Raw genomic sequence first — 25,233 nt, forward strand, 5'->3', positions numbered from 1 at the left:
ACCATTTAAAGGAAACTAAGCTATATAAATGGGAAAATATTAACACACATAGACTAGGAGATGGTCACAGAAGATGAATAAAGTTTCATTTCAGCTTGCTACCATTTCAAAACAGTGAATTTTATTCTTTAATACCAAGTAAGTAACTCCCCTTTGCCACATTACTGGTTTCAAACTGACATTTTTAGACTACTGTGTACATGTAGATATATATAATATACAAACACACATATACACATATTTTTCCATTAAAATAACAACACTGATAACCAAGATATGTAGTCAATTATCCTTCCTTCTTTTTCCATCATACGTTTTATTCCCCTTTGTCACAGATTTCCAAAAAGGAATGAAAATAAGACTTAAAATTTGCAATTAATTTTCATATTAGTTTTAGTTATTGTCTACTAAAGTTTTGTTGGATTTCACTTACAGTTATGTCAGTCCCAATATTTCTAGCTTTATTTCAGGGAACGAAATGTTTAAAACAATAATCCGTTTTTAGACATAAAAAAGACAGTTGGAATTAAGGTGGTAATGTCTATAAAAATAAGAAAAAGGACTTTGCCCTTTAAGTTTATCTGCTTCATTGCCAAATTGATTAGTTAAAAGGAAGACAAGTCTGTGTTAGGGTGAATGATGTGGATTTAGATATTTGAATCCATTTATTTTGGTCACTTTCCTCAACAACTTAACTAGTCCTGCAGCAATACATATTGATGAGGGCTAGATTAATAAATCAAATAGGTTCCAATCCATTTATTTCATCAATATAGCCAAAAGGAATATGAATGAAAAAATTGAAAATGAGAAAAATAATAGCCTCAATTTTACTTCTTTTTTGTTTCTTTTCACTTGTGATAAAGATACTGGAGAGAAATTTTACTTACTTTACAAAGAAAAGAAATAGTTGTGAATCATAATTCATTTCATGTTTTTTAAAGGGAAGCAATTACTAATAATCACTATTAGTAAAATAGTCTATTTGGATGACTATCCAGCCTCTCCCACTCCATAACCTACCCTCACATCCATATTAAAACAAACTCCTCCAACATGAAAAAAAGAGAGGTATTATATTAATTAGAAGCTGTTGAACTTACTATTGATGTACTGGCTTGCTGGTTTTATTCTTTAAAAAAAATTGATTGATTGATTTTAGACATACAGAACTGGTGTACAGGCCACAGGAGCAGGGGTAGTGAGATGATTCACCAGAGACAGAGTGGGGAGCAGAACTGGCAGATCGATGAAGTACACTGCTGAGGGGAACAGCGGGTGAGTCAAGAGAGGTCTGCCACACCATGTGGATCACCTCCAGGGTGGGGCATCCACCTCACACTAAAGCAGCCGTGGCTAGCTTGCAGTGCTAAGTCCTAACCTGTTGTGCCACCAGGAAGGGCTTTTCTGGTTTTATTCTTAAATCAAAACAGAATTAGAATTTCTTGCATCATGTCTACATCCTGTTAACCCTCAAAACACACTTGCATTACACACACAATCACACACGCACAACTTTGAGTCACTCTATCTGTTCAAAGTGAACATGAAAAATACTAAGGAGATTTTCACAAAGTGAACGCTAGACATGTACACTCTTCAGCTTCCTTCTCATTCATTCTAAAATACAAAAACTTCTTCAAATATTTCTTGACTATATGCCAGGCACTGGAAAGGTATTTTAACCCATTGGTGAATGTTTTCTGAACACTTTGCTTTACTTAATAGATAGTGGAAACTTCACAGTCCTCTTTGTTTGCCAGGTAAACCTGCATATTGTGGACAACTCCACAGTTTAGCTCTCATATTGTATTTTCTTTAATCCAGTTTTACTGAATATATAACCAAATAAAACATCAATTCAGTCTCAAAGAGTAGATTTTAATCAAACTTTCATCAGAAGACAGGCAGAAGTTATATTATAGTCACAGAGAAAAAATTCTCAGCCCCATCAAACCCTAATCACTCTATTCTCCTCAGCCTTATATTCAAAATCACTCATATAGGTTATATACAGGCCATATAACCTACTCAGCATTCTAAAAGGATTCTACTAAGTAAAGTTCCACAGATTAGCCAAACTCCAAGTAGAATTTTCATTCTCCTAAAAAGTTCCAATTCTCTACCTATATCTACGTTGCTATTCTATGTCTACCTATATCACAGTTCTTCTCATTTGAACTCCTGCAACTGAACTAATGGCTCATGCAGTCTTCTCAGCATGTCATTTATCTGAGTAAATATACCCATGGCCATAAAGCTTAATTTAGAAAATGTGTCACACCTGGATTCTTGATAGCAAGCTGTATGCCCAAGCTACAATCAGCCCTGGCACTGCTTTCCTGGTCACCCATAAACCATCTCCAAAACAGAAATCCAAACTGGGATACTGAACTCAAAATTTTTTGGTTCCATTTCTCAACAAACAGACTGCTTACAGGCAGTCCTTACTGGGAGTCTATGACTCCCTGTAGAGCCTCCAGTTCACATAACCCCTGCTAAAGACATCTATTCTCCCTCCAATCATATCATTTCTCAAGCCAAAACCAAGTAGTTTTCCTTGAGCTGAATGTTCTCTCCAAGTTATTAGGTGCAGAATATGAAAAATTAAAATCTAGACAGGTGAATGAAATAAGGCAGGAGCATACTACCTACTTGTCTACAGAAGCAATTTCTACTCATTTTTTGTCAAGAGCCCTAAAAGATGAATCTATACAGATAAGCCCTCAGTGAATATTAATAGCTGTTATTATTGTTACAAATATTATTTCTATTTGTTCCTTTGTCAACTGTGGGAAAAGAGTGCCAAATCAAGTTACCATTTCAAACAGGCGCTTGCACTACAAGCAAAGTGGTAGCAAGAAAAACTATTCTTGCCAAGGACAAGCTTTAATTGATAATGGCTGCGGCACTAATGAGGCTGCTTCCCATTGCTATGGCTCCTGTTCCTAAGTACCCCTCAGAGGGGCAGCAGTAGAGAGACAGAAAAGACCCTCTCTATTGCCAGAACCTCCCATGTGGCAACATCAATAATCAGAGCAGCATTTATCTTCTGCCTTTAATTCCATGTTGTTAGCTTATACCATGTTTAGGGAATCAGAATCTCCAGAGAAATATCATCTAATAAAATAACAAAAGAATAACCAAGTGTTACCCTAAGGATGTTCTTATCATAGATGATCTCTGTTCATTATTAGGAAAGACTAGGGATGTATAAAAACAATTGTCCAAGGTTTAAGAAAAGTGAATTTTTCACCGATAAATTTCAGAGTTATAAATAAAAATATTTCTATATAATTTCAACTTCCCATGTGAACAAGATATTTTAAAGGGGTATTAATTTCTACAAAAGATATGAGAGACATAGAGTTTTATACTTGACTAGAACAGGAGAAAAGGAAATTCACCCTTAGTAAACTTCAAATATTCAAATAGCTGAGATGGCATATTTGTTTCTTGGCTATCTTGGATTGGTTCTTCGAACTGTGTGTTTCATTGAAGAGCAACAGCTGCAATTGAGTGTTACCCCATATGCCACAGTGTGAAGAGTACTTTAGGTGATTTGCCTTATTTATTAGTCACAACTTGCTGTTTATGTGCAACTGCACATAGGAACATTGAGGGAAAGAGAAAGAAGGTAATTTTGCCAAAGTCACATCTCTAGCACATGATTGAACTAGTATTCAACCCATGTGTTCTTAAACTGCCTCTTTTTATAAAAACATTACTATCTTCTTTTAATTTACTTGAAGAAGTAGTTAACCAAATAAGTGGTTAAGAGAAGAAGATCAAACATTTACAGGGAAATTCTTTGTGGTATTACTTCATACTTTAAAATGAATTTGAGAAGAGTCAATGCTATTTCAACATCACACCATTTCACTGTATCTTTTGTATCACAGTTCTACTCACTCTCCAAAGTCTACTACTGAGAATTGTCGATTTTACTTCCCAAAAATCCTGACTCAGTCCACTACTCTCCAACTCCACAGTGAACACTTTATTCTCAGTCATTGTCATCTCTTCAGTGGATTACTGCAATACCCTCCTGCTTTTCTTCTATTATATTCCTCAAAATTCCCCTGAAACAAAATCACCCTACTTAAAGTTATGGTTCTTATAGATTTCAAATGGGATTGTTTCCCTCTCAGGTTTAAAACCTTTCAGTGACATTACACTGCTCTCGGAACACAATGAAAATTGAACAGAACCCACAAACTCCTGCATAATCTGGCGCTATCTATTCAATCTCACCTCATACTTAATTATCCCTGCCTCACTGCCTCACTGTGTCACTCAGATCTTTCTGTGCTTTTAAATTAAGTCTGTTCTACCTCAGGCCCTTTGCATTTATTTTTCCTGAAAATATTATTCACTTGACCTTCTATATGGATGACTGACTGGCTCTATTACATCCATTAGGGATGAACTCAAAGTCACCAACCCAGAGATGTTTTCTTCAAACCACTCATCTCCTACCTTGTCCACTCCTCTCCTACCTTGTCCACTATCATCTATCAAAATGCCACTCTCTATTACCATTAAAATATTTACCACAGCTTCTTTTCCACTAAAATGTAAATTCAAGTGAAGGGACTACCTCTTTCTTATTTTTTGTTTCCCTACCCAGCTGAAACCAGATACAGAGTAGAAATTCAATAAACATTTGTGAGCAAATAAAGAATAAGTTTCTTCCCAAATTTCCTGTCCTGTTCCTTTTAAAATAATTTCTCTTAGATAATCATAAGATAAGGACTAAATATTAGGTCAGGCTAAAAGAAAATCTGAACATATAAACATATACAACAAAGGAGCTGAAAGTATTTCCAACATTCATATACCATCAACTTAATCATAAAACTGATTAAACACTTTGGAAAGGCATACTATTCTTTATAATTCATAAACTAAATCCAATAACGAGATTTTCTAAGTAATTTAAAATTAGAAATAAAAGTTGAAAGTTTTTAAAGTAGCCAAGAATATCCTTACTCTTCTGCATGTTTTAATTTAGAAAACTGCAATTCTACTTAGTTTCATATCATCTGAAAAGCAACTTTCCACCAAAGAGTGGAAAAGTTGCAAAAATTCTCGTCAAATTACAAACTGCAAGATAATTTCAGATAGGTTAGACATGTGTATACATCTTTGGTAATCTGTGTCAGCAAATTTTTTCATTGCCTGTGGGCAAATTTATTGTCTGTCTCAAAGATTGGAAGGTAACCACATTCTGTATGCCAAGAATAAAGACAAGAAATATTCAAAAATATGACAGATGATAGGAAAAGAGCTGAAAGAGAAATGTAAAGAATACTAGTCTAGTGATATCCAAATTTCAAGGTCTAGTGATTTTCCTGTAAAAAGTTACCAGTTAGCAATTTCTACCTAAGCTATTATTGCCTGTAATCTGAGACTCTTCAGGGTTTTTGGCTTAATAAAACATTTGTTAATTTTCTACAATGTGCAAATGATGCATCTGATTAAAAACTGAATAACACTGAAATAAGACCTCTGTTTTTAACCTACGAAATTATACACATTTATAAGTAACTCTTGTGCCTTAAATACCTCTTTGTCACAGTAGAAATTTTCCGTTGATTTCAGTGGTCTCCTATATCAAGAATCTTTCATGGGAATGCTTTATTTCTGTATTTCTAGAATCCTGTCACTGCAAAACACAAAAAATATAAATACTGCAATTTATTCTTTTTTATACATTGCACATAAATTTAGATATAGTACAACATGATAGCTGGCATGGACAATGAGTTTATACACTGAGAATCAAAAACAAAAGTGACCTTATTTTGAGATTCTGACTCATTTTGAGATTCTGACTCAGTTAAAACCTGGAGACTTGGGTACAAGTGCAAATTTAAACTTGTACCCTCAGGAAATAAGAGTGGTTCAAAGTGCTAACACCACATGAAGTGTAACTACAGCATCACCTACTGCTTATCTATTACATTACTTGACTTCACAAGTTTTAACGGTACAGAAGTTCACCTTTAACACTAATTTTCATGGAAAACCTAACATCATTAAAGATTAATGCCAAAAATAATGGTATATGAAAGCTAAATTTTATTCATTAAGAGACATACTAAATGTCTACTGTACACCTTGCTTGTATTAGGCATCACTGACTGGTTTTTCTTTAGTCAGGCATTTGAAAACCGTTTACTTAATTTAAGAAACACCCATGCAGGGCCCTCCCTGGTGGCGCAGCGGGTTAAAGAAAACACTAAGAAGCTAAAGCCACTTCCGCATGAGTTTGATCCCCGCCTGCCCGGGAGGATATCCACATGGCGTTGTAGACCTCCTCTGACCAGCCCTCTGCTCCCCTCAGCAGTGTACTTCGTTGATCTGCCTGTTCTGCTCCCCGCTCTGTCTGGTGAATCCTCTCACCCTCTGCATCACTGGCCTGTACTCCAGTTCTTTATGAATAAATAAATAAATCTTAAAAGAAAAAAAAAAAAAAGAAACACCCATGCAGACACATATATATCAATGAGAAATGTGCAACATAATAGATGGCTTTTGCTTAATAAAACTTTATGTCACTTTACAAAGAACGGTTTGCCTGTTTTTTTATTGTATTTTATAAAAATTTGCTGCGTTCAGTGGAGTATAGTGAAGTGGAGACACTAGGTTCCTTTTTAAACGTAAGAAAATACTGTGTCTGTTACCTTTACCTTTTATGAGTTGCCTGCTCGCCCATATTTGGCAAGACAAATAGAATTACATACTGTGAGTGACTCAGAACAGAACTTCACTATCAATCATCTGCCTGGCTCTGCACAAAGTCTGTAGGGCATTCAGGACATTTTGCTGCCTATGAATATTTTAGACAAGAAGAATCCCTGAAAGCTTCCTGATGGATTAATACAAGAAAGGAGGACGATTTCATGTTTTATAGCTATTTGCTAAAGTACTATGGCCATTACTACACTCCAATGAAAAGATGCCTCTTTAAACAGAAAGAAGCAGCCCTGTGGAAGAGTTGGGACTCCTTTTATCATAAACCGATTTTAAGTAATGATATATAATATATAAATATTGTATGCACTCCTCTGCAGAAAATGAAATGCTGTACTAGTGCCAACAACTTTACACCTAGCAATAACTATGGGAAGAAAGAAAAATGAAGAAAATCATTTTTAGCCATTCAAAGATGTTTGTACACATTCCTCTACAGATTTACTAATGAAATAAAAAGATATTTATTAACTTCTCTATCATTTTATTGTAGATTCACACCCATGAATAAACAGTGGAATATCATTCTCAGCAGCAGTTCTCAAAAAGCTTATACTTTATTTTAAAGGGATCAGAATTTAGAAATTTAGAAAATACAGGAAAGAGAAGAAAAAATTTACTTATGGACCCACAACTATTTATGCTTTAAACCACTTCCTTCTAGTTTTTTAAAAATATTTATTTATGCGTACAGAAATGGGGTACAGGACAGGGATTGGGGGTAAGGGGTGAGAGGATTTACCAGAGACAGAGTGGAGAGCAGAACAGGCAGATACACAAAGTACACTGCTCAGGGCAGGAGGCAGGGCAGGAGGGTGCTGACTGGCCATGTGAGTCACCTCCCTGCCAGGGATTGAACTCACTGCAGTATCTTGTCTGCTACTTAGAAGACTGTCAATTTTCACTCTTAAATAATTTCACATGAATGTTCATAAATATTTCCTTTATTTCTAATTCATTGAAGTTTTTCATTTCTAAATGAAGCAATAGATCTTTCATCTAGACTCCCCCCAAATTACATATTTTTATATGTCTCACTTATTACTAATGACAGTATATAGTAAATTAACATACAGTATGAGGACTACCAATGATAGTATGTGTTACAATTTGTTAACATTCTTACAAATATCCTGGGATGTAAGCTACCTCATTTTTTTCAGATTCAATAAATTGTGGGAGAGTTCAAGTGCCCTCGTTAAGCTAGTGTCAGTTTAGCTGTCACATAGATATTTTATCCCATGTTTTTCCAAGTTCAAAGGCCACCAGCTTCTTACCATATTGTGCTGGATGGGTGCTGGGAGGCTGTATTGTTTATCTGTTTTAAGTATGAGCATTTGACTTCAAGAGCTACTAGAGCTTCAAGAAAATCTGCCATTTATTCTCTCTGTGATAAATTATCTCTGTGATAAATGTGATAAATTACTCATCCTTAAGCTCTGATGATGATAAAAAAATTAAACTTAACATAGGTTTGCTTTAAGAATTAAGTTTTAGGGCTCTCCCTGGTGGCGCAGCAGGTTAAAGCACAGCACTAAGAAGCTAAAGCCACTTCAGCATGAGTTCAATCCCCAACCTCGGAGGTGACCCACATGGCACGGCAGACCTCTCCTGACCAACCCACTGCTCCCCTCAGCAGTGTACATTATTAGTTACCCTGTTCTGCTCCTCACTTTGTCTCTGATGAATCCTCTCACTGCCCCTGCACCTCTGGCCTGTACCCCAGTTCTGTAAGCATAAATAAATAAATCTTTAAAAAAATTAAGTTTTAAAAATCAGTTAATTAAATTCATAATTAAAATATGTTTTAGAGTTTCAGCTGTTGAGTTTTCCACACATTTAAAATACATAAACTTTAATTGATAACGGATCCATATTTCTGCACTCTCAAATAGAAAATCCACACTTTCATCTTCCATTAAAGGTATTTTTAAAACAAAGCCATACCTAAAAAAAAAAAAAGAGAGAGAAAATAGCAATATGAAAGGTATAAAGTATTTAACTAACTCATATTTAAACATATAGGTTTCATTTGTTGAAGACTCAAAGTAACTGATTCAGCAACACCTTCATAAATGTGTAGTGTAAAACAGATTTTATACAGTTTAGATAATAACCTACTCTGATATTACATCTTCACATGACCTCGCACAAGGTTTTCGGCATAATCAATTTCTAAAATAGTAAAGGAATGATCATAATTTTAGTTGTACTCTGAATGTACTAGAATGAAAGCATTAGAAAACTCAAGAAAAATTAATTTAGACTGCATGCCAGTAATGAAAATCAAATTTATTTATTTGATGTCTTACATATTCAAAAACCAATCACTAACACATGACAGAGGATAAATGATAAAGGAACAGATAAAAGAACAAGTTTCTTTTTTTGAACAAATTTCAGCATGAAGAATTAAATCAGTCAGGGTCAGCCAGAATAAAGCACTACCAGGGAACTGGACCTTACAAAATCAGGGAAAGAGCTAAGCAAGTGGAGAGAGCCAAGAAGAAGTTGGAGGATCAGAGAGTCAACAGGTAGCTCATCTGAGATGTCAAGCACTTTGACATCATGGGGCAATGAAAAGGAAGTTCAAGCAGAGAGCTGGGGAAGTGTGATTCTGTACAGCTACCAGTTCTGTGAGACTGTTGAAAGTACCTGGGAGTAAACCAGGAGCCACTGTGGAGTCAGCACACCACAGAAAAACTAAACATAGAGCACGAGCGTGTTGAACCTGCCAGCATATCTGCATCTGTTGATTACTGCAACTGAGGATAGCCACCTTCTAAATTAATAGTAACTTCTTTACTTTTGCTTCCAAATAGTACAAAAAGTACTTTATAGGCAGCACTAACCTAAACTTACATAGGGAGGAGTGTCCTCATACATATGTTCCAGCAAAAAGACACAGTATAAACTATGACACAAGTTCAGATTAAATGAATAGGTTATTAGTATTAAAACACTGCACACTTCTTCAACAACAGTTTTGTTATAGACTAAGTATCAAGATGATAACATCAAGAAACACTGCAATATTACCAGAGGAAAAAAACATGAAAGGCAAAATGACATCAGGAAAGTAAAATTGTCTAATTTTAGAACAAAAGTTCTAATAAGAGAATTCTAATTTAAAAGAAATAATTTCCTCATTTATCAACACAACCATTAAAAAAGATTGAACTTAAATCTTGTACTCATCTACTATAGCTTATAAAGATAATGAAGGAGTTTGAGGGTTTTTTTTTTTTCAAATCTTTGAAGGAAAAAATAAAACTTAGAAGACCTAAAACATGAAAAGGAAGAAAGCAAGAGACATGCTAAATGACTGCACTCCATCAATCTGAATGGGACTGATGGAATGTGAAATAAGTTCCAGGGCAGAAACATGCCATGGAACAATAGGAAATGTCAGGTATTATTTATTTGTTTAGCACTATAAGGTACAGGTAGGAAAGGAGAAATTGGGGGGGAAAAAAGGTTTTTCTTAAATAAAATATCTAAAATATGTTAGGAAGTAAAGTGTGCCCAAGATACATCAAATTTAAAAAAAAAAAATGCAAGGTCAATGCTGTTATAAAAAAAAATTATACTTTACTAAAAAACAAATTATAATGGTAAGTGAGTCTAGTTTACAAATGCAAATTAAAATGATACAAATAATGCAGTTATAGAAAACTTTGATCAAAATCAAGAGGAAAGTTTTTACATGAATTACTTAACTCATCATTTAAAATAATTTCAAAATTCAATTAAAAGTATGTATTATTCCCTGAACCTGCCTGGTGGCCTAGGGGTTAAGTCTCAGCACTATTACCAATAGAGCCTGAGTTCAATCCCTGGCCAGGAAACTACCCACATGGCACAGCAGAATTTTCCTGTTTCCTTGCTGCTCCTCTTAGCAGTGTATTTCAGTAAATCCACCTGTTCTGTTCTCCACTCTGCTTCTGGTGAACCCTCTCATCCCCTTCACTTCTGGCCTACACCTCAGTTCTCTTATACAAAAATTAATAATTTTTTTTTTAAAAAATATATTAGCCCATAGGTAGTACTGTTTCATAAAGTGCTAATTAAATAAAGATGAATAAAATGTGTAAGTGGGAATCTGCCATTTGGGTTAACCACCTAGGATCTAAGCCACTTTCTAGCTTATATACAGGCACTCCATTTTATTATCTTGAGGGAAGGCTAAAAACTTCCTCCCTCATAAGAATTGAAAACATTAGACACATTGATAGTCATTCTTGTGGCCTAATAATAAATAATGTAAATAATAAATAATAAATAATAAAAATTGCTAGTGCCTAGCAATTAAAAGCAACCAATTTTGACTGACTCATCTACACTGTCAATAGACATAGTATTGGTAAAAGAGACTACAAAGTCAAGGGACAAAAATGACTTGTAGTAGCAACTGTGGTGAAGTTTAGTACTGATAACAAAGAGGCAACAGTCTAGGTATATGTAGTAGCTGGTGTTCTGCCACTCTTATCCACTGTTTTTACATCATACCAGTTCTGATGTAGGATTTGAAGCTTTGTTTCTAGAAATGCTTTCCCATGACTCATTGTCTAAGTCTTCCATTAAACCAGCATATTCCCCCAATACTTTTCAATAAACTCCTTGCTGCTTAATTGGAGTCAGTAATTGCTGCCTGAAAATGAGAACCTGGAGTGCTAAATTTTTTCCTAACCTCAGAGAGTTCATAGTTTCAAAAGAAATACATAAAAGTCATTAACATCGTATAGCAAAATAAAAATCAAAACGTCATCGTGAGATTTCAAAAATACTTCATACTTGGAATCTACAAAACTAAAACCTAGACTGAACCTCTGTCACTTCTGTCAGAACAGCCCCATTTCCTCCTCTCTCCAGCCCTAGGTAATCACCATTCAACACTGTTTCACTATTTTAGACTATTTTAGATGTCTCATATAAGTTGATAAAGTATTTGTCCTGTGCTGCCCAAACAGTGCCCATAGTTAAGATATTGCATTGTTCACTGAATTTTTGTTAAAATAATAGTTCTCAAGTGTCTTGTCACAGAAAATGGGGGTAGAGGGCATAATGATTTTTAATGATGGCTCTATTGGCCCTCCCTGGTGGCGCAACGGGTTAAAGCACAGCACTGAGAATCTAAAGCCACTTCTGCATGAGTTCGATTCCCGCCTGCCCCGGAGGTGACCACACGGTGTGGCAGACCTCTCCTGACCCACCCGTTGCTCCCCTCAGCAGTGTACTTCGTCAATCTGCCTGTTCTGTTCCCCACTCTGTCTCTGGTGAGGCCTCTCACCGCCCCTGTGCCTCTGGCCTATACCCCAGTTCTGTATGCACAAATAAATAAATCTTAAAATAATAATAATAATAATGGCTCTATTTAATGACCTCAAATTTTAGCAATTTGCTCTTTGAAGTCAAAAAATATTGACTCCAGCACACTTCTGGCACTACCCGTTGAGAATACATTGTGTCCATCATAAGATGGAAGCAAAGAGATGGTTCTCCCAAACAATGCCAACACCAAAATTTGCTATTTCTTTTATATAACATTAAACTACTAGTATCAATATTGGTATTTTTTTTAAAGATTTATTTATTTATTCATACAGAACTGGGGTACAGACAAGAGATGTAAAGGGTGAGAAGATTCACCAGGGACAGAGCGGAGAGCAGCAGGCAGATCGACGAAGTACACTGCTGGGAGGAGCAGCAAGCGGGTCAGGAGAGGTCTGCCTCGCTATGTGGATCTCCTCCGGGGCAGGCGGGGATCGAACTCATGAGGAAGTGGCTTAAGCTTCTTAGTGCAGTGCTTTAACCCGCTGCGCCACCAGAGAAGGCCCAATATTGGTATTTAACCGAACATATTCTTAGTTTTGTTTGTCTTTTTAATGAGAGTAACAATTTAACCCATTTCAAATATTTAAATATATTTTTTACAAAACATCACCAAAAGTGTAAAATTCAAAAGTAACAAAATCTACTACAACTTATTTAAAAGCTTAGTTACATACATTTGGGAGGAAATTAATATTATTTGTCTGAAAAAAAAAAGCAGGCCAAAATTTTTAGTCACAAGAACAAGATAAAAGTTCTTTGTTACTCAGTTTGGTCAAAAAAATAGCAAAGAGATATTTGGTTATAAGTTATGTCCAAATAATTTTGTCTGACTCCCCTTATCTTCAAACAAATCATCTTTTTTTACAGCTTGATAAAAATTGGTAACTTTGGAGAGCTCTATTTTTTTCAGGAACTGTATTCTTTGATAGCAAGCTATAGTTTTTTTATTCAGAGAAAGTGTTTCATATTCTGTATCATCATTTTTGTTTCAAAATGTGTAGATGGAAATGCCAGGACTAAGATAACAATAGAACTTTCATTGTTCTCATACCCTATTTCATATCCTACTATTGGAAAAATTTTTAAACTGGAGTAACAATTAGTCTTGTGAAGAAAGTTTTACTTTTCAGACTGTTGTATCCTCCTTCTGATAAGTGGGGAAATTTAAAAAGAAGTATTTCCTAGAGGCATATACCTTTGTTCAATTCACATTTTATGTATGTGTATATATATATATATCACTTTGGGCTTTAAAAAGAGGGGAGATGGGCCCTCCCTGGTGGCACAGCAGGTAAAAGCACAGCACTAAGAAGCTAAAGCCACCTCAGCATGAGTTCCAACCCCGCCCACCCCAGAGGTGATCCACATGGTTCGGCAGACCTCACCTGACCAACCGCTGCTCCCCTCAGCAGTGTACTTCATCCATCTGCCTGTTCTGCTTCCCCTCTGTCTCTAGTGAATCCTCTCACTGCCCCTGCACCTCTGGCCTGTACCCCAGCTCTGTATGCACAAATAAATAAATCTTTAAAAAGAGAGGTGGGGTTAAATAATTATAACCCATATCAAATATTCAAATATATTTTTACAAGATATTAATAAATATCACTGAAACAGTATCTGTATCATTGTCCATTATATCAGAATACATTTTATATGTAAAGTATGCTTTAGTAAGGATGGAAATAAAATTAAATTAAATTAAAAGATCTTCAAAAATAAAAATACAGATGCAACTTCAAAAGTGAAAAAAAAAAACCAGATACAGTGTCAAGAATAAAAATACTGATACAAATCAGTCAGATTTTAAATTACTTTTATTTTAACAGTGATTCCACTTTCATTTTAATTTACAACACTATATATGATTTAAAGGTATGGTCACAACCACCATGTGTATGGTACCACAACCATCACCAGGTACACATATCCTCCCCTACTGTCCACTGTACCCTCTCTTCACTTTGCTTTCCTTCTTCACCTTCCCACTCTCATGCTTCAATTCTACAGTCAGACTTTTAAGGTTTATAACTATCGGTCTTATCTGGTCCTATGTGTTGTTTCTCTATATTGCTCATAAACACTGACACCATCCAGCATTTATCTTTCTCCTTCTGACATACTTCGCTTAGCATAATCCCCTCCATATCTATCCCTATTGTCACAAATAGTGTTTATCTTATGTATGTATTATGCTATATATATATATGATATATATCATTGTGTATTATGTATATCATATTTAATTACATAATAATATATATGGCATATATGTTATATGTTACATATACATAATTGTCTTATGTTTGCTTAAGATAGTAGTCTAGTTTCATCCTCTACATGTGGCTGTCCAAGATTCCAAACAGCATTTACTGAAGAGATTTTCCTTTCTTCAGTGTAATTCTTTGTTCTTTTGTCACACATTAACTGTCCCCAGCACACCCCTTTGGCTGCTGAGCACTCCTTCTCTCTCTTCCTACCAATTTTAAGCTTAAGGCAACCTGTTAGTTGGAGGACTATAAGCTACATATTTATTACTGAGCAGAAGCCCCTAAACTCAATGCTGAACTGACTTCAATCATTTCAGTTTCTCTATCAAATACAGAAGGCACAAGAAAAGCAACTCTAAGGATTGGTCAATTCCAATGAAATCTAACCTAGAACTTGGGGGATGAACCACCAAGTCACCCACTATTAATTGATAATTATGAATGTGACAGGGGATCTACAAGTATTTCACTAAGCTATGTGATTACCACAAGGTAATCATATGGTTTCTATATGGTACATTACCATACCTTGTTACCATAGTAACAACATGGGAGTTTTATCCCCACTAGATTAAAAGTGGCATACTATTATTTCTTAAAGCATTACTTTACCAATTAAAATGCCTAAAATATCAATAACCTAAATGCCTTGAGATCATAGAAAGTACACCAATATATAGCTATTGAACTCTAACAATTAATGATATATTCACCGATAATGAAAAATTTTGCATTAAGAAGTGAATACAATCATATTGCTGAAGGTATGTTTTTAATTGGCCTGACTACTGATAAACATTATGAGATAAATGTTATAGAGATAGCTAACTTCTATATGTCCTCTATTTTTATTAGGTATCAACATTGATATAACTCATTATACTACCATAATACTCCAGAAAAAATATAATCAAACAATAATAGAAATTTTTTACTCTTTAATATATGCTAGTGACAAAAAAATTCAGTTGCCTAAAAAACCCATTGTGTTTGATATATCAGGGCAATTTCCAATATCTAAAATGTCATCTATCAGGTGTAAATGTAAAATGATTCCCTGTTTTCTAAAATCCCCACTCATCCATTGTATAATATATCATGCTTCATGTTGTTTTACATTATGTAAAATAAACAATGAATACAGATTCTAGGTTTTAATGCCTGAGGTGTGAAATTAGTTCTCTGCCAAGTGTGCTTTTGATTGTTAGAGACTTGAAACATTCAGATGTGTGTCAGTCTGAGACATTTCTTCTGTTCACTTACAAGAAATAAAAAGTATTCTAGACATTGAAATGAAGAGAATGAGATTGTGTTAGAAAATGCAGTGTTATGTTATGATTTTACACACAGTCTTTGGTATTTATTGGATTTTATGTATACAACTAATTCTGATGATAAACAATTCACATACTCAGTTTTCCTAATTTTTCCTCTGAGGCTTCTTACATTGCACTTACCACAAATCCTCCATTATAATAAGATCATCTTGTTTACAAAAGTATAATCTCAAAAACATTTGCATATCTAATGTAATTAAATACTCGTTCACATGATAATGTGTCCTACCTAATCTTCTATTTGCAAATATCCATAACTGTAAAGAACAGAAAAAGTTGATGGTTAAAGAAGGCTTTGGGGATTTCTGAGCTAAAATGGTGGAATAAAACTGAACACAGAATATCCCTTCACTACATCCAATACAATGAAATAAATATAGCAAAACCCATAAAAATATTCAGCAGAAACAACTGAGAAACAGAATGCCATGTTGCTTTAAAACATGTCAACCAGAATGGGCCCTCCCAGGTGACACAATGGGTTAGGACACAGTACTGCAAGCTGAGGTGATCCATTTGGCACAACAGACCTCTCCGGACCCCAACCCCCCCACCCCGCCTCCCCACACCCCCTACTCCCCTTAGCAGTGTACTTCGTTGATCTGCCTGTTCTGCTCCAGGCTCTGTCTTTGGTGATCTTTAGTGAAGCCTCTCGCCGCCCCTGCACCATTCTGGTTGACATGTTTTAAAGCAACCCAGTTCTGTATTAATAAATAAATCTTAAAAAAAAAAAAGTCAAACAGAAGAGGGAAAAGTGAGAATCTGGAGTGAAGTGGAAGGCATTTAGTAGTGAGGAACTTAGTTCCTCACCCAGCCCTATTCCTCAGAAACTGAAGAGTGAGTCATGAAATCTGAGTTGTCTGTGAGTATCTCCAAATTTGAAAACAACAACAACAAAAAACAAAGACAAAAATTGAGCTGAATGAAGTTCTGATGCAAAGATATAGAAAAAGCTACAGTAAGTTTGGGTAATGAAAAATGAAGCTAAGTACCTCCATGGAAGCAAAAGCTTTGGGTACTCACCTAACAGGATGGGGCAGATCTATGCTCCAGTTGCCTCAGTAAGAATGAGACATGTATTTCAATTAATTTCAGGGAGCCCTAGTATAAGATGCTTAATAAAAACTCAAAAGGCCCTCCCTGGTGGCGCAGCGTGTTAAAGCACAACACTGAGAAGCTAAAGCCCCTTCAGCATGAGTTAGATCCACATGGCATAGCAGACCTCTCCTGACCTGCCTGCTGCTCCCCTCAGCAGTGTGCTTTGTTGATCTACCTGTTCTGCTCCCCACTCTGTCTCTGGTGAATCCTCTCACAGCCCCTGAACCTCTGCCTGTTCTGTATGCATAAATAAATAAATCTTAAAAAAAAAAAAAAACTCAAAAAAGTGAGAACAAAACCCAGTTCTAACAAGCCTGCACAAAATTCATCTCAACTCACCTCCTCACAGTCACTATGGAAGATATAAGCAGCTTACAGCCATCAATGTTATTCTTTGAAGAAAATCAAGCTCTCACAGAATTAAAATCAAAAGTTTTACTTGAGGTCTATCTATTTTTTTTACTTCATAAGTTTCATAAGTGTTTCTCTACTTTGCTTATCTTTTTTTCATAAGTGTTTCTCTACTTTGCTTATCTTTTTTAAAAATCTTTTGCTGATCTTTTCTATTGTTTTTCTAGCCTTAGTTCATTTACTTCTATAATGTTCTGTAACTTACTTTCTGTAACATTCCCAACTTTCATTACTTCCTATGTCCTGCTAATTTTAGTTTAGTTTGTCCTTTTTCTAGTTATTGAAGTACAGATTTAGTTTGTTTGAAATCTTTCTTTGTTAATGTAAAAAGTAGCAGTATGTGAATGGGAGGAAATATTTAAACATCCTATGTTCATCAGTGGACTAATGCTTAAAGCTGTATACATAATTCACACAAATCAGTGGTCTCTGGTGGAGGATTACTGGTGTTTAGAGGGGGGCATGACCTGATAATATACATTTGAAGAGTTGTGAACCTATACCCCAAAATCATATTTAGTATGCAGAACACTTAATATATAGATAAATATATAGTGATAGATAATGGTAGGTAGATATATAGAATAGACAGAAATCATCAGTACAAACTTCCCTCAGTAACGCTTTTATGTTATGGCCTCTCTTCCACCTAGGGCCTCTCTATGCACCTGTATGTACCTGTATGTGTAAACAATTTGCATAAGGCACTCCCACATGACTGCCTTGATACAACAGTTCACATCATGAGGTGGCCCGGGAGCCTAGTAACCATTGACTTAATGTGTGGTCAGGGTCCAAGATGGTCTAGGAGTAACTCAAAAATTACACCAACTATCTGCAAGGGAAGTTCTTCCTGTATACTCAGCTTCCATGTCCTTCCCTGTTCCCTATATAAATGATACCCTTTGATCCCTTTGAAGTCCTGTTCCCCAGAAAAATGGATACCCTTGGTTTCCCCTGGACACTGTTTCTCCCTGCCATTGTCATATAATCAATCATGCCTATTCACTATTACTAAATATATAGCAAGAGGGCTGTTCACTGGACAGCAGCATCTTGCTTGGAAACTTGCTCCATGCCTCATCACTTGGGGCATCCCTGGGCAGATGTGCTGGACTATCTTCAACTATCAGACTTTTGCCTATCATATACTTTCGTTATGTTTTATTTTTCTTAGGACATTTTCTACTTTTCCTTTTGATTTGTTCTTTGATTTATTGGTTATCTAAGTATGTTGTTTAATTTTCAAATATTTTTAAATGTTTCCAGTTTTCTTTCTACTACTAATTTCTAAAATAGCCAATAGATATGTGAAAATCTGCTTAGTGTTATTAATGTCAGGAAAAAGCAAATGAATACCACAATCAAATAACAACTCACACACATCAAAATGGTTATTACTAATAAAACAAAAACAAGTGACAGCAAGGATGTGGACAAACAGGAATCCTTATATGCTGATACAGCCACTATAGAAAAATTTTTGAGATTTCTCAAAAAATTAAAAATAGAACTACAATATGATCCAGTGATCCCACTTCTGGGTATTTATCCAAAAGAAGTGAAATCAGGATTTCAATAAGTTATTAGCACTCAACCGTTCACTACAGCACTATTCACAATCAGCAATATTTGGAAACAACATAAATGTTCATCATATGATGAATAAGTATAAAGAACATATACTATCTAAGCACACTGGATTATCTGAAATTCAAAAATATGCCATATACAACACAGAGGGACCTGGAAGACATTATATTAAGTGATATAAACTAGCCACAAGAAGACAAATAACACATGATCCTGCCTTTATAAGCTATCTAAAATAGTCAAATTTATAGAATAAAATAGGTAAATGATGGTTATCAAGAGCTGGGGAGAGGAGGAAATGCAGAGTTGCCAATCAGTGGGTATAGTTTCAATTAAGCAAGATAAATACATTCTTGAGATCTGTTGAATGAGATGGTACCTTTAGTTAATAATGCAGTATTGCACACTTAAATTTTTATCTATATCATGTAAAACCACATCAACAAAAGGAAAGGTAAAAATCATACAGTTATATCAATAGGTACAAAAAAAGCATAAGAGTCATATCTGTTTATGATAAAGACATTTCAAAAATGGGGTAGAAGGAGCATACCTCAACATAATAAAGTCTATAATATGCTATCTATGCCACAACTAGGTAATATTCAATGGAGAGAAACAAAAAGCATTTCCTCTAAGATCAAGCACATGAAAAGGATGCTGACTTTCCCAACACTATTCAACAAGGTATCTCCTAACTAAATGTCCGTATCACAATAAATATTTTTTAAAGATTGATTCATCACACAAATAGAATTTTTGGATAGAGTTGCATAGGCAGTATGTTGAAAAGATATAAAGACACAGAATGCATGTACCACACAAGGAAGGAAAAATGAGGGGAAAGAAAAGCAGGAGAGAAAAGGTTAAAGAAAGAGAAGGCAGAAACTACTGCATAAAAAAAAGTCTAAACCCAACCCAGTATGAATAGATAACCTATAGAAGAAATTTCCAGTAAATTGTAGAAGAACTTAATGCCCATTAGTATAAAAAAAATTCAAATATAGGATAAAAATAGGAATAGAAAAAGTGTATATCTCAGAGAAGCAAAACTAATAGAAAAATATAGAATTATTAAATAATAATGAACATAAGATTGTATATATATTATATATATATATATATGACATCTAGACTTGTGTTTAATGAACAGCTGGATATTAAAAACTATTTAAGTTGACTCATAAAATCAACCGAGAAAGGTTGAGTGGAAGAGAGAGAAAGAGTGGAGAGCTTAAGGAAACTGAGGATAAAAACAACATAAAGATAGTAACTAAATCAGAAAATATTTTAATAGCTCCAATAAAGCAAAATCTCCCACCACTCCTCCTACAACTATTGGTTTTTTTGCTAGTAAAAAGGATATAAGAGTGATTAAATGTTCATTTACCTAGGAATCTCTTTTGTGCTATTCAACTCATTGCATCCTATAGCTTGTGACAGTTTCCACAGGTGGGAAGATTATGAGAAAGAAAATTATGTACAAGCAAAATATATACAGACACTGCCTATGAGTTACAACAGGAGTCATAGACATGCACACTAAAAAATAAATACCAGCTAGTATTATGCCTTATTAATTCTTTTCCACTTCAAGGAAGGAGTCACATAAAATAGAATTCTGAATTGATTGAAACTGGGGTGGAGGGAAGAATACAGATATCCTTTACATTTTCTCCACCTTGGACTTAGACTTGATTTTTATAAACCAATGCTTCAAAGTTCAGATGCAGAAGAATTATGACTCAAGAGAGCAATTGTCCAGGCCAGATCTTCTCCCATCCACTCACTCAATATACTATGTTTAAATGTAACTGGAGTGTACTTTTGCACAGGAATGAGGGGCAGCTTTGTCCTCTGTCTAAATATTCTTTAAAGGAGGACAGGATTGTTGTTAATGAATTTATTCAATAGAAGTAGTGAATCATTTAAGGAAAGCTGGGTCTATTCTAAGAAAACAGGGCTATCTTAGGAGGGCCTTTCATGAGATAACTACTAAGAAATATAGCTGGAGTAATTGATTTGGATCACTCAGAAGGTCAACTTGGACACATCAGTATTTCATGATAATATTAGTCAGTCAAAGATAAACACAGCACTTTAATCAAATGTAATTAAATTACTGCTATAAGTCCAAGTTTTAATAACCATAGCCAAAATGTCAGTTGAACTACCCAAAATTATCATAAATATTTAAACATATTCTTCACCTCACCATGTTATAAATTGTTCCATATGTCTGTATCAATGCATTTATGGGTATGACATATACATAGAAATAAGTCTAAAAATTGATATTTGGATACATAAAAAATGTATAGAAAAGTTTTAGAGTTTGAAAATTATTTATAAAAATGTAAATATAGCCTGAAAAGTGCCTATCTTACACTTCAATATAATTGAATCGTTGCCTTGTATTTTATAATTATGCTTAATTTTAATCTTTACAAATTAAAAAATTGACTCTAAGAGGGTAAAAGCTGTTTTCCCTTGTTTTTTAATTAAAGGCTAGCAATGAAAAATCCTTAGGAAAAGAAGTTCTATTATATACATGACTGATTCACATTTGTATCTCTCCTAGCTAAGTTTTAGAAGGTGCACACCTAGAGTGCATTTAGCTAAAACATGGATTATAGATGTTATTATAATGTGGCATTCTGTTTTATGTTTCATATTGTTTGCCTTCTTTTATCATAATACCTTCCTAGCAGTGTTCCAGGCTAATTATAAATTACAAAAACTCTCAATTGTCCAAGTAGACAAGTAGACACTGATTTGATTAAAATAGAAATTGTTCACTTTATGTTTTAATCATATAAATATATAAACATGACCACTAGTCTATTAACATTTAAATTTTGTAGATTAATGTATTCCTACTGTTACAACTCATGGGTGTTTTGAAAGGTAGCCAAATTGAAAACTCTGCTCACACCAATGCAAGGATGCTTTTATTACTGCTATTATGCCATAGCCTTGTTTCTAAATATATATAACAAATTAATTTTAAAGAGTTAAAATTCTATGAAAATGCAGTAATTAGTGCTCCATGAATGACCTTCTAAATTCCTTTTTAAGCAATACTCACTTGTTTGAGAAACTAATCAAGACATAGAAAAACAAACCTACAAAATAGAACAACCACACTTTAATTTGTGTGTTATAGCCCTCCCTGATTTCTACCAACAGATTATTTTAGTCTGTTTTTAAAGAGCTCATCATTTATATGAAAAGACATTGGTGGAAATGAAAATGTGTAGAAGAAAACAATTCTCATAAAATGAAAGAAGCACTAGCTTGCTAAAGGATGACATGGCATCTATCAGTAAAATGAAACAGCTGTCTCAGAAAACAAAGATAAAAGCAGAGTGCCTTCATAAAGGAAAGGAGAGGTAAGACTGTGCCCTATTACTCAACTCCATTGTCCTGGAGATGAAGAAAGGTCATCTACAGGTACATTGGCTAAGGTGGGGCTAATCTACACTGAGTGCTCAGGTACAAGGGTTAACTTTTTTCTGAATGGCTTCAGTCTAAATGACCCCTGCTCAGAGATCTTCCTTGGTCAACCGCCCTATGTAATCTCAATTCATTTACTCACCCCAGGCAGCAGTAATATTGTTCTTGTAATGACTGTTCATTTCCTTCAAAGGCACTTACCACTTTACTTTTCTCCTCAAAGATCTAGGAGGAAAGGGGCCTCCCTAGTGGCTCACATGGTTAAAATCTCAGCTGCTATGCAACTATCCCCAGGCACTGTTGCCCAAGGTCAATCCCTGGTCTGGGAGTTCACATACAGAGTGCAACAGATCTCTCCTATCTCACCCACTGCTCTCCTCAGCAGTGTATTTCAGTATATCTGCCTGTTCTGCTCCCCACTCTCTCTCTCTGGTGCATCCTCTCACCATACCCCCATACCTCTGGCCTGTACCCCAGTTTTTGTATGCATAAATAAATATAAATAAAAATATTTTTTAAAATGATATAGGAGGAAAGAATTTACCACTGTATTTTTAGTTTCTGACAGTGCCTAGCACATAATAAGTATGCAAAAAATAGTTACTGAATAAATTATAAAATGTTCCACTGCCACAGAGAAAACACCTATGTCTAACCAGACCTACAAATGGTGAACTATAACTCCATAAGGATGGATTCTGAATCTTGCACTTTATTATAGTTGTACTCTTCCCAACTGACTTTATAAAATCATTGAATTCATCACTGTGAAATGTTAACAGATTTTCAAAAAGGCTCCAAATATTAAACCCAAAATGCCTTTTCCAAAATGAATAAAACTGGCCTCTGTTTCCAAAGAGAATCTTTACATCTGTAAGAGGTAAGACCTATGAGTATAATAGACATTTTTTAATCTGCATGAGAAAGATATTATAGTTACAAAAACAAACACTCATTTACTTACACTTTCTGTACTTAATATTTACTGCAAAAACAAAATGGCCTATCACTAATACTTCAAACTGTAATATTTTTTAAACTTCAATATGATGGCTATTTGAACACAAAGAAAATCAGATCAACTTCCCAAAAACAAATCTCAATGGAGATCATGAGTTATTGTACTTTCCCATTTAAAAAAAAAGGGGTTTTATGCCTGCTCTCATGTTAATTGGAGCATCATTTACAATAGCTAAGATATGGAAACAACCTAAATGCCCAAAAAACAGATAACTGGATCAAGAAGATGTGATATATATACACAACAGAATACTACTCAGCAATCAAAAAAGATAAACTCATGCCATTCACAGCAACATGGATGGAGCTGGAAGGGATTATGCTCAATTAAGCAAGTCAGAATGAAAGAGAAAAATGCAGGATGGTTTCACTTACAGGAGGAAAAGCATACAAAGGAATCGGAAAAAAAAAAAAGACAAAACTACCAGACAAACTATAAAGAATACTATGTCCTAATAGTCTATGACATTAGTAATAGTTATTACAAAATGAAAAAAATATTATTCACTGGGTGCCAATATATATTACTTCACTAGTTTTTGACAATTCCATGAGATGCATATTTATATGCATATTTTACATTTCAAAACTAGGGTTTTGGATGAGTTTAAAAAACAACTTTGTCAAATGCCTAGTGACTAGAAAGCAGTAATTGTAGAGAGCATGACTCTTTGGAACAGAGCACAATGAAATGTTTTGATCAATCAAGCTGTGGTCTAATGAAAGAAAAAAAAATATTTGTGAAGAAAAAAAATGCAGGAAAAAATCATCAAACATTTTTAGGTACAGTTTCCGCAAAACAGAAACCATAATTCCTCCATACTTAGCCTAAAACCAACTCCATACCCTTCTTGTTTGGATACTACCTTCACTAAGTTACAGACTTCATATAAAAAAAATGTGGTGTTAATGAAACATGTGAAAGGATATCATCAGTGATTTTACTGTTGTCAAGAAAACTCCAAATTCCAAAGGTGTACTTTGGATTACCCTACTGATGGAAGGTTTACAGCATGGCCTATTATAGCAGTTACATCCCACAGACAACCACAGTGTTCCTGAGGGTAAATTCTGGTAAGTGGGAACAGTTTATAAAAATTTAATTTACTTCTTTATCCACCCAGACTGCTTGGATTGAAAGTAGATTTTTTTTTTTTTTTTGCCAATTTCATCATTCCCTTAAACACATCTGCAAATAGATGTTTCATATCCCACAACCATTGTACATTTATCCAAGCAGCTTTTTCTTGAATCCAAAAAAATAATTTTATTTCACTTATGATATTATGTGCCTTGAGTGAGCATTGACTTTGTGTCCTTCATAACAGATGACCAAGATGCCTGACACAGGTTGCTTAGCAACTGCATTATGCCCCGAAGTAGAAATCACACTTTTAATATAGTCACTGCATGCATTTCTCCTGATTTATTTCATCTGTGTTTAACATGGTAGATCAAACAGTATCACTAGAATCCTAGTAACAGCCCCAAGTAAGGAAGGGTTCCTTCACTTTAAGCTGAAGTACCCAAAGATCTAAACTGCTTATATGTCATAACAGAGCAGTACTGAAAAGTAAAAAAAAAAAAAATACACTTCACCCATTACCAAGGACAAGGAATATCCATACACTTCACCCATTACCAAGGACAAGGAATATCCATACTCATTATTGCTGGCACCTATGTTCTCTGAGATGAGAAAAGAAATTGTTAGGGGGAAGGATGTCCTAAAAGAACTGTGCAGTCTTGTGGACTCCACCCCTACTCCAGCTTTCTGGATTCCACCTCTTACTTCAGTAATTTGGAATATTACAACTCCCAGCAGTACCAAAGAGAGAACTGTGAGGAGCTAAGGGTGAAGCTAAGCAGGCATTCTGGGATTTTGGGGGATAAATAGTAAGCGATTTTCCAACTTTCACTCTGGAGAGGTAACAGTTCTCTCTCCCTAGGGCAACTGC

This window comes from Condylura cristata, unplaced genomic scaffold, assembly GCF_000260355.1.
Source record: "Condylura cristata isolate star-nosed mole 26May11 unplaced genomic scaffold, ConCri1.0 scaffold00005, whole genome shotgun sequence".
Classification (NCBI taxonomy): Eukaryota; Metazoa; Chordata; class Mammalia; order Eulipotyphla; family Talpidae; genus Condylura; species Condylura cristata.